Source organism: Schistocerca americana, chromosome X, assembly GCF_021461395.2.
Source record: "Schistocerca americana isolate TAMUIC-IGC-003095 chromosome X, iqSchAmer2.1, whole genome shotgun sequence".
In the NCBI taxonomy this organism is placed as follows: domain Eukaryota; kingdom Metazoa; phylum Arthropoda; class Insecta; order Orthoptera; family Acrididae; genus Schistocerca; species Schistocerca americana.
In genome coordinates this window covers 832,722,477-832,734,570 of record NC_060130.1, presented here as the reverse complement: position 1 = coordinate 832,734,570, position 12,094 = coordinate 832,722,477, and positions in this window count along the sequence as shown.

Here is a 12,094-nt window from a genome sequence, read left to right as displayed (position 1 = left end):
GTATGAGGATATTTATACTCAGAGTCGTATTACTGACCTTGAGGTGGTTATATAGGTGGCAGCCACTGGAAAAACGTTATACCAAGGCCTGCTCCTCTACGGCAGAAGCAAATTGATGGCCAAGAATGTCTTACTTCAGTACTTCACAAACAAGGAAATCTAGTTGGGATGGATCTGGATCGTATGGCGAATGTGTAAGGGCTTGCAGCGGAGCATCTGCAGCATATTCAGAACAAACTTAACGATATGTCGGTGAGCATAACGTTGGGATGGTTATTTCGAGTACACTGATCAAGTTTCTTGGTAAGACATTACACATACTCATTACAGCCCTTACCTCTGTCCTTCCGATTTTCATATTTTCTAGGCTCTGAAGGAAGATATTCGTGACCGAAGATGTGCCCGAGACGTACATATACACGCCTGGATAGAATCGTGATTCCTTAGCCACATCTATTCAAATTTTTGTTACGAGGCAAGTGATAACTGAGAAAGGTAATAGAAGCACGAAAGTGGCAGTTTAAGGACGGGCAAAGGGACGTGTCTGTGTATCAGTGAAGAGATGATAATTTTACAGAAATGAGATAGTTGAAATGGTTCAAATGGCTCTGAGCACTATGGGACTTAACATCTGTGGTCATCAGTCCCCTAGAACTGAGAACTACTTAAACCTAACTAACCTAAGAACATCACACACATCCATGCCCGAGGCAGGGTTCGAACCTGCGACCGTAGCTGTCACGCGGTTCCGGACTGAGCGCCTAGAACCGCTAGACCACCGCGGCCGGCATGAGGTAGTATTCTGTGTGGTATACAAACGGAAAATGTAACGTGGAGAAGAAAACTGCAGACCGGTGACCATGGAAACACTGCGCCTGCCGAGTCGGGTGAAGTACAGAAGTTTCCAACTAATTATCATAGTAGCATCGTTGCAGTGAAACAGCAAATATTCAGGGAAGAAACGATATCTTCGAAGTTATCTGAAGCGAATAAAACACAAAAATTGAATGCAGATGTAAGAGATAGGATTCAGGAACTGAAGATGCAGCAGAACATCGTGTTCATAATCGTCTGTTTCTTGCGTCGAAGGTTCATGACATCTAAAATGTGAGAAGAGACCAATCGTTATCAGAAAACGAGAATATACGCTGCAGCAACCGGGAAAGTGTACGAAAAAGATATACTCGTTATTTTAACGAAGGAAGCATTAGGTCGACTGGACTACAATTCTTATCAGCGATCTTTACAGCTCAAGAAGATGCGCAACAGCAACAGTATGAATTAATAGCATTTCCTTGAATTAATTTGCTCGTTTTCGATGCCAACTATCTTCAGCTTATCGTCCTCCCGTAGACATCTTTTTTACTATCGCACGTGCGTTATTCCGCAGCTGCAGAAGATACTTCTCAGGTGAGGGAGCAACAACTACTGGACGTGATTCCCTTCGACACATCAGTGGCTAATAACTTTAGAGCCAAACAGACTTCACGTAGAGCTAAATAACAATGAAGAATAATGAAACTGAATAAATCATATCAGAACAATAACAATAAACTGAAATATATTCGATTTTTCATTCTGACGCTTGATTTTCTCGCAGTCAGTTGCTTTATCCCACTATTTAAATTAAGCGGTGAAATCGTGCTTACCTGAGAGCAAAATGTAAAATGAATCTTTAGTGTTTCTACTGGTTGTCATAAGTAATCTGGAAATTTAAATTTGTTTTTTTAAAATTCCGTTTATTTTATCAATTCACATCAAATTGTATTAGCAAAAATGAACTTAACTAACATGGTTCCATATTCTGTAGTCTTAAAATTTGGATAAATTTTTCATGTCGCAACTATCCTTCTGAACGTAATTTGAAATCATAGTGCTCCACGTTCTCCCATAATTTGTATTAATTTATGAATTCTTAACTCTCCTGATGGAAAATGAGCGAATGGTATTGCCGCACAGTACTTCAGTCGTCGAAACAGAGATGTCATTTATCTATCTAGATAGCTACCTAGGTACTAATACGATTCTGTATCGGTACCTGCTTTCTATGATAATGTGTATAAGTTGTCGCGTTATCTAGCCAGATGCCATAGTTAGGAGCAGCAGGAAAGATAGCCACGTCTCGTTAAGGCCAAACTGTTTGTTTGCTAACGAATTGTTTTGGCGAAACTCTAACGTGGTTGTTGGAGTCATTTTATTAGAGTTCATTGGCAGTGTCCTCTATCCAGTGATATTAAAGTCTGCTTCAGAAGTACTACAGCCAGTGTTCCAATAATACCTTACAATTGTAAGGTATTAAGATAAGCACCACCTTTATTGTGTTGAGAAGTGTCTGTTCTCAGTGGTGTTGACGTTCATTGTTCACGTCTAGTCGGCTTGTCCGTGAATTTAGTTCTCTGAACATGATTTTGCTTTCGTACATAGTAATTACTGCTACCTCCTACGTAAGCCATTCCATCATTTGTTGTTCCGAGTTTGAGATGGAATAAGAAAAAGGATTCGTGATTGCTGTGGAGTGTGAACCAAGTGCACTGTAAAATTAAGTCCTACCATTTCACACGGCAGTAGTATTCTCCTACGGTGTATCCAACGGCACTAATTGACAAGCACTTGTCGTGTACGACGAACGACATTTTAAACCCGCATTCGATCTGAAAGTAAAGTTCAGCACGTTCATTCAGCGTCTTGCAGGCATACACTGACTCATAGGCAACTAACACAAGTACTGCAGTTCTCTTCTTCATGTTACACATTACAACTATTTATTTCACTATTTAATCGAAATAACTTTCGCAACCAAATACCCGTCCACATACTGCTAAGCATCTTTGAATAAGCTGCTGAAGTTTCCTGGAAGCCCTTACACACTCTCCACACGATCCTGATCCCTAGCCATGCGATTTCCATGTTATTGGAGCACTAAACAAAGGATTTCGTGGCCACTGATTTGCTTTTCACGATGAGGGGTACGCATTATTACAATAATGGTACGCTTGGCACCACAATCATTTTCCCGTAATTTTGTTGAAAGTATCATCTCACAGGAGGATACTTGGTTTAACAGTTATGCCAAATACTCTTGAAATAATAAAGAGATTGCGGCCTGTTTCCGCAACCGTCTTGTTTTCCTGGCTGATCTCTCTCACGACCACCTCAAAGTCACTGATACCATTTTGAGTGCGAACATCCTCAGTCTAACGATTTATTGCCGTTAGATCCAACAAATTATCATCACATGTAGACTTACTAACTATCTAAACTATGTACATTTTACAAAAGGCGTATAGCAATTTTTTGCGTGGTGTTTTACCGTGACCAACTTTCCCAAATGTTTAATAATTCCTATCCATATCTTTACGATTAAAATCATCTCCCATCATGACAGTGTGAATGAGGGACATACACTCCTGGAAATTGAAATAAGAACACCGTGAATTCGTTGTCCCAGGAAGGGGAAACTTTATTGACACAGTCCTGGGGTCAGATACATCACATGATCACACTGACAGAACCACAGGCACATAGACACAGGCAACAGAGCATGCACAATGTCGGCACTAGTACAGTGTATATCCACCTTTCGCAGCAATGCAGGCTGCTATTCTCCCATGGAGACGATCGTAGAGATGCTGAATGTGGTCCTGTGGAACGGCTTGCCATGCCATTTCCACCTGGCGCCTCAGTTGGACCAGCGTTCGTGCTGGACGTGCAGACCGCGTGAGACGACGCTTCATCCAGTCCCAAACATGCTCAATGGGGGACAGATCCGGAGATCTTGCTGGCCAGGGTAGTTGACTTACATCTTCTAGAGCACGTTAGGTGGCACGGGATACACGCGGACGTGCATTGTCCTGTTGGAACAGCAAGTTCCCTTGCCGGTCTAGGAATGGTAGAACGATGGGTTCGATGACGGTTTGGATGTACCGTGCACTATTCAGTGTCCCCTCGACGATCACCAGTGGTGTACGGCCAGTGTAGGAGATCGCTCCCCACACCATGATGCTGGGTGTTGGCCCTGTGTGCCTCGGTCGTATGCAGTCCTGATTGTGCCGCTCACCTGCACGGCGCCAAACACGCATACGACCATCATTGGCACCAAGGCAGAAGCGACTCTCATCGCTGAAGACGACACGTCTCCATTCGTCCCTCCATTCACGCCTGTCGCGACACCACTGGAGGCGGGCTGCACGAAGTTGGGGCGTGAGCGGAAGACGGCCTAACGGTGTGCGGGACCGTAGCCCAGCTTCATGGAGACGGTTGCGAATGGTCCTCGCCGATACCCCAGGAGCAACAGTGTCCCTAATTTGCTGGGAAGTGGCGGTGCGGTCCCCTACGGCACTGCATAGGATCCTACGGTCTTCCGTGCATCCGTGCGTCGCTGCGGTCCGGTCCCAGGTCGACGGGCACGTGCACCTTCCGCCGACCACTGGCGACAACATCGATGTACTGTGGAGACCTCACGCCCCACGTGTTGAGCAATTCGGCGGTACGTCCACCCGGCCTCCCGCATGCCCACTATACGCCCTCGCTCAAAGTCCGTCAACTGCACATACGGTTCACGTCCACGCTGTCGCGGCATGCTACCAGTGTTAAAGACTGCGATGGAGCTCCGTATGCCACGGCAAACTGGCTGACACTGACGGCGGCGGTGCACAAATGCTGCGCAAAAAAATGGTTCAAGTGGCTCTGAGCACTATGCGACTTAACTTCTGAGGTCATCAGTCGCCTAGAACTTAGAACTAATTAAACCTAACTAACCTAAGGACACCACACACATCCATACCCGAGGCAGGATTCGAACCTGCGACCGTAGCGGTCGCTCGGCTCCAGACTGTAGCGCCTAGAACCGCACGGCCACAACGGCCGGCCAATGCTGCACAGCTAGCGCCATTCGACGGCCAACACCGCGGTTTCTGGTGTGTCCGCTGTGCCGTGCGTGTGATCATTGCTTGTACAGCCCTCTCGCAGTGTCCGGAGCAAGGATGGTGGGTCTGACACACCGGTGTCAATGTGTTCTTTTTTCCATTTCCAGGAGTGCACATTTTAGCGAGTTGCTTCTCTTTGAAGTTTACGGTCACAATTATGCGTGACTCCGGTGATTAATAGATAGATGCAGTTATTGAATTATGCCCACACATCATACAGTGTGTTGCCAAATAATCTGGCATGTAGCTTAAGTTTTTGTATCAGCTTATAAGAGTTTCTTCTCTCTCACGATAAATACACTACTTCCGTTACCCATACGCTTTTGCTTCCGATGTACACTTGCATTTACCACAAAAATTAACACCGCTGTAAGTTTGGATTTTTACCCAAATTTCTATACCTTGTATTGTTAGAACTCCTCTTCCAATCCTCGGACGTTGTTGCGAACGCTTCGGCAGCTGATCAGGTTGAAGTGGGTGGAATGTTGCACAGGATAAAAAAAAAAATTCTGAATATCACACACTCTATCAGCTAAATGGATCTGATCTCTGCTTGTAGTGCGTTTGTGGCCCATTTACGGAGACCCAACCGTTTTCAAATTTACAGTGCTATTATAGAATCTTGTTCAGCTTGTGTTCTCCGCCTCTGGTTCACGCCAACCTATTGTCTGAGAACATGGCGTTCGTCATCACTTCTGTGGAGAACGCAGCATATTTCAAGCTTTGTAGAAATTCCATGACCAAGGGCGTGGGTTAAGACTTTTGGATCTCCCACTCATCAAATAATTTATTTGCAATTTGGTTTTCTACACGACACAACCCTCATAGTTTCTTAAATGATATGACCATTCTGGTAGACAGCTGACACTTACATTTTTTGTTTATGACTAATTCATTGTCGGAAAATTGCTGATTGATCTTGCTGAACTTTACTTTGAGATGGAATGAGTTGGTTAGCATATCGTTTGTCGTCCATGACATGTGGGTGTTGATAACTGTCGTTGACAAAATCGTAGTAGAATAGTATGTCATCAAATTCACGTGTGTAGTAATAGAAGTACGCTGAAGAAATGTATTGTTAAGCTCTTACACGTCGCCGAGCGATTCTAGGCGCATCAGTCTGAAACCGCGCAGACCGCTACGGTCGCAGGTTCGAATCCTGCCTCGGCCATGGATATGTGTGATGTCCTTACGATGGTTAGGTTTAAGTAGTTCTAAGTTCCAGGGGCTGATGACCTCAGAGGTTAAGTCCCATAGTGCTCAGAGACATTTGAACCAGTTTTGAACTACCGACATAACTTTCATGGTGGTGAAAATACCACCAAATTCGTCCGTGGAGGAAGGGCATATGAAAGGTGGCTATACTGAGCCACTGCGCCAGAGATTGCGCCAAAGAGTTTTATTCCGCCGCCTCCACTGGCAGTGCTTGTCGAGATGTGGCAGTAGTCAGTGCTTGTGGAGTAGTAGGAGCCAAGTCGTTGAGATGTCGTCGTAGTGAGTGGTTGTGCAGATCTTGCTGAGAGGATATTGATAGCTGTACTATTTGAGGCCTTGTTTTATGCAGTTGTTTGAAGGGTTAGACAGCAGATGTTGTTCGAATGGAGATATTGCAATGATCAGAGTGGTTTTCGTCAATATATATGAAGGTAAAAAAAAAAATCCCTTTTCTTTATTATTATTTCAGTGTCTTAAATATTGCGTCATTACAGGTTCAGTCAACAAAGCATCTGGATTGTGTTCTTGTATTAGAGTGTAATTCTGGTTTCCTTACGCAATTATAGTATTTCTATTTCTTTTTATTACTTCAGTATAAATGGTATTTAAAATTTCTTGTCTTATTGAAGAAGAACCGTGCCAGATGGGTACGATGAATCACACTTCCACACACAGAACAGTTACATTTGTGCTTTGGTTTCGTACGTTTTATAGTTTCTGGGGACTTAATTAACTAATTGTGTTAACAAAGATATTCTTTCATTCTTTGTTGTTATTCTATGCAGTCAGATTGCGTACTAAAACTAGTCAGGGCCAACCGTTTACGAGACGTCGTAACGGGACAGTCAGCTACTAAAAAATTATACTCAGTGGTATTGACCTTCATTGCTCACGCATTGTCGGGTTATCTCTGAGTTTATTCCTCTGAACATGTTTCTGGCTTCACGCATAGCAGTTACTGCTGGATCCTACGTAAGCCAATTCGTATTCGTCGCTTTGAGTTTGTGATGGAATTAGATCAGGATTCGTAATCCCTGTGGAGTGTGAACCAAGTGAACAGTGAATTGAAGACATTTTACTTCACACGGGAACTTGGTGGCCTAATATTCATGTACGGTTCAGCCAACGGCAGCTTACGGCATTAAGAACTACAATAAAAGCAACCACGTATCTGAATGACTGAATCACCTGTCAGCACGAATAAAGAAATATTTAATAGATGTATTTCATTTGTAAAAACAAGTTGCATTTGAGAGACGGAGAATAAATGAATTTAGCTGGATGTTGTTTGCTGAGTTTCGGCTGCCTTTGAGGTACTCATGTCAGTCTTAGTTATCGAATATTTCATAAGCTGGATGTGTGATTTAACTAACAGGTAGACTCTTTCCGTTCCGCATTAAATTTATTTACAGTATTTAAAATCTTCGAGATGAATATGTCGTACCTTAAACTACGTTTAGGTATTTACATAAATTCAAACGTGTGTCTCGTTTGCTCCTTTACTATGACTTCGCTTTAAAGGCCACACAAGTAAGAACTTATTTTAAGTTGTCGCAAATTTGGGGGTCTTTTAAAGCTTTTATAATTGTCTCGTCAGTCTTAATTGTCGACTTGTTTTCCTACAGAGATTTGACATTAATAGGTCTAACTGGTGGCTGTGATATTCCAAGTATTCTCGAAGATTTGTTTACTGATGAGTAAACTTTTGGATCAATTTTCCAACAACAAAAAAAAAAAAAAAAGGTTCAAATGGCTCTGAGCACTATGGGACTTATCTGTTGTTGTCATCAGTCCCATACAACTTAGAACCACTTAAACCTAACTAACCTAAGGACATCACACACATCCATGCACGAGGCAGGATTCTAACCTGCGACCGTATCGGTCCCGCGGATACAGACTTTAGCGCCTGGAATCGCGCGGATGCTACGGCCGGCGATCAATTTTCAATATTTATGTATTTCTTCTCCAAGGACGTAGTCTGTGCAATGGTGCCTTCCATTGCAGTTCCACATATCTCTTGGCATATGGTCGATATCAGTCCACTGGCCCACTATACAATTATCCAGCATTTCCAGGCTTTATCCCTCCTCTGTTGAAGTAAAACGAAATTGGCTTATTTGAGCTTCACTGAACTAGCTATGATCGTGAGCCATGCACATTTAATTCGTAAAATTTGCCGTTCTTTTCCAATCTTAATTCAAATATTCGGTCCCTATTTAAAATGAAATCACTCTTAAGTTCCAAAACACCATGAAAATCACGTTGAAGCTAACGGCCAGTAGCAGCAATTCGTGACCCACTTTGCCACCTACAACTTTTATCTGAGACATTTTGCTGTATCTCATTTCCATCCCGATTTATTCTCTACTCCCGTTTCGTTTGATGGAAACTCTACATTATGCTTATAATGCGAAGGGCGCTGTAGTGATTTACTAGTACACGTCAAATACGCTCACGTAATAACGTAATAATTTATTGCTTGTCACACGGCTTTTCCTTCTACCTGAGGGCTCTGCCTGACCGAGAAAGGCGTCGTCCACACATAGACGCTAGTTTTGAAAACATCATTCCCAGTCGTCCAGAGAGAACGAAAGGATGTTGAGGCCTGGTGCCTATTTCCAATACAGTCCGTATATTTTCGAGATCTGCTTGCCGTGGGCTTGTTGGCTCTGCCCGCCTTCGTAATTGTACTGTTTCCAACAGCAGCCAGGTCGGATACAATTGCACCTAAAATGATATTAAAATTACTCGGTAATTGCTAACATGGTGTTCGATGTCGCAGCTGTACCACACACAGACCTTTGAGATGTTGCCTAACCTAAAGGCGTGATACCTTTTGCTGCAGATATTGGTCACCTCTTTAGGAGGGTATTTTGTAACGCCGTGTTATTTCTTATACACACAGTATCTTTGGTGGGAAGCAATTAAATTTTGCTGTTACATTATTATACTTTTTATATAATTAACAACATGCCATTTCTATAACATGAAGTATTACATTACAAAATGAGTGATGTAGAGATGGCTTGACAAGGCTTTATCTTATACATATGCTATGTTTGATTCGAAATCAGTAAAATAGCAGTGGTTAAGGTTTTCGCAATGATGTCATTATTACGTCCAGACGTCATTATTTCTACCAGTGGGGGATATGTGTTCCTTTCTAACTCACGCACTATGACGCCACACACGTAATCCAGTAATTTGATGGTGGATTAGCAGTGATACATAATATTCCGATACTTTTGGGCACATATTGATTTATTGTGTTAGACTGAGAGAAGCATTATAACGTTCATGCGACGCGATGTCGACGTGACGTCGAGGGCAGTGAGACACAACTTAAAATTTTGGAAAGACACGCGAAATTGTAAAGTACGCAAATCATACTATATACGTAAAACATGAACAGATACGTAAAATACTGAAAAACGAGAGTACTAAATATCTGTCCGGATGTGGTCTCTGCTAGTATCTCGAATTAGGAAGATCGTGTAAACTTGAGGTCCTTTTGTTGCTTGGAAGTCTAAGGCGAGTTGGTTCTCTAACTGCCTGCTGTATGTAATTTTCGGGAAATACGCTCAGAATATTTGGAACAGAACTGCACAAATGCTGAACAGGTCGTCAATAAAACGTTATTAGCTTGTGAATGCATGACTTTATCATTATGCATTTGCACTTAACACACAGTCAGACATCTGTAAAACAGAAGACATACAGTTACTTAGTAAAAGCAGAAGAGCTGCCGTGGCGCATCACGCAGATATCGACAGTTAAGAAATACAGAACACATAGCAGATACATCGAGCTGTACTGACGAAATGAAGATATGATAATTGCATAATTGTCATAGACCAACTTACGGTTGCACTGTGATAACAGCACCACGAAACAAAACTCTATCGGCAAGTGGCACTTGTTCTTATAGCATGAAGCTCTTACAATGTTCCTCGCAAGTCGTCGTCACCCCCTGTCGCTATAGCTTGATCAGGAATCTTATTCACGAAATTCTGCAATTTGCTTAACCTGCACATTTCCTGTCGCAGATTTTTATAAAAGCATCCGATTACCATTGTAACCCACCTCTGATCCTAAGCTTCATGCAGATTGGAAATTGATTCACATTCGGAATTAGTAACAACTTCGACAGATATTACAGAATTGTTTACAACAATATATAGACGGTTCCTTTAGCCTCTGTCCTATCCTTATGAGGAACATTGTAATCTGTATTCAGGATTTAGTTGCTGTTTTCCTTTGGTTTCAACGAAATTTCTGTTCCTAATACTGTCCAGTCATTATTACTTTTAATAAGCGGTATTAATTCTGAATCCTTACTCTATATGATAGATGCTCCTGCAGTTGGCTGGTATTATATTAACTTTCTCTACTTATAATCTACAACACCTCTAGCCTTTCAAATTTACTTCTTGACACAGGGTATAGCAGGCTGGTGACGTAAGTCTCTGTGGCTCAGTTTCATTTCAAGTACTTACAGGACCTCGAACTTGTGAATAGAGAGATCAGTATAACACTTTCAGTTCTCCCTGGTCTCTGTCTACGCTTTCCAGGGTGCCTAGGCCTACCATTGCACAGTAGTCTGGGCAATTTACATCTGCTTACAAACGTCAACTAATTTATCCCGTGTTCGACAAGAGCATTCGAAGTGTGGCTGCGTTGTGGCTGCTAATTTTATTCTGTTTTCTGGATCTGTTAAGCTAAAAGAATTATTAATCCCCTCTAGCAAATGAAGCAGCTGGTTACAAAAATACGATTTCTATCAATGTAACAGAAAAAGCTATGATTAAAGTTACTGATTCCTGAAAGATTTTTGAGGATATAGTCGGTAACAAATTCAACAGAAATGTTATTATACGATAAATATACACTCCTGTTGACAGCGAACTAAATGTAAAACGGTATGATATAATATAATCTACACTAACTAAATAGAAAATGCCGTTTTATTACGATAAATGATACATTACCTCAAAATTACAATGAAACATTGCAGAGCAATCTGTCCAGTAAATGATTGTTTATATCTCAGCTGCGACACTTTTCGTTATTTTCCAGAATCTAAATAGTTTGGTTAACAATAAAAACTGATTAATCTTTTTTAGGAGTGTGGAAGGCATGTAATTTATACCTCTATTACGTCACATTATAATTATTCCAGAAACATTTATAATGTCTGTAGTTATCCTTTGATTTACATGACTTTGGAAAATGACATGCGAGGAAGGAAGTTATAAGCTTTCAAGTAATACCGACTCATGTAATTATAAATCACTTTAACGTATCTAATTGACATCATCCCTTCACATATCTAAGAAGGATAGAAAAATATTCTATTCTTTTTACTGAAACATTGACATGTAAGCAAAAGGCAGTAAATATATTATGGTATCTTCACGTCTCATATTAACCATTTAGCTGCTGCTCATCATATTGCATTCTTTGACCATGCTACTTCCTGAACATGTAGTGCTAGCAATTACGACATAGATTTATCCTAAAAAATCTCACGTCAGAGGCAAATACAAAACTGAGATGACTTCCTACTGTAAACGCATCCAACTATCGCCTGCATTCACTATTGTTCAATACTTTAGTGCACAAAATCAGCTGATTGTTGAGCATATTAGGTGACAACTGCGTTGCACCATTGTTTAGCTATGAACGATTACCACTGACACTAGTCTCATATTCTACCTCATTAGTTGAAGACGATGTTTACAAATGTGTTACAACATCATCTCCTCATGAACATAGCAGTTACTTACGAACATTAATAACAATGATAATCTGATCTACAACAGAGTTTGGTTCAAATAGCTCTGAGCACTATGGGACTTAACATCTATGGTCATCAGTCCCCTAGAACTTAGAACTACTTAAACCTAACTAACCTAAGGACAGCTCACAACACCCAGTCATCAGGAGGCAAA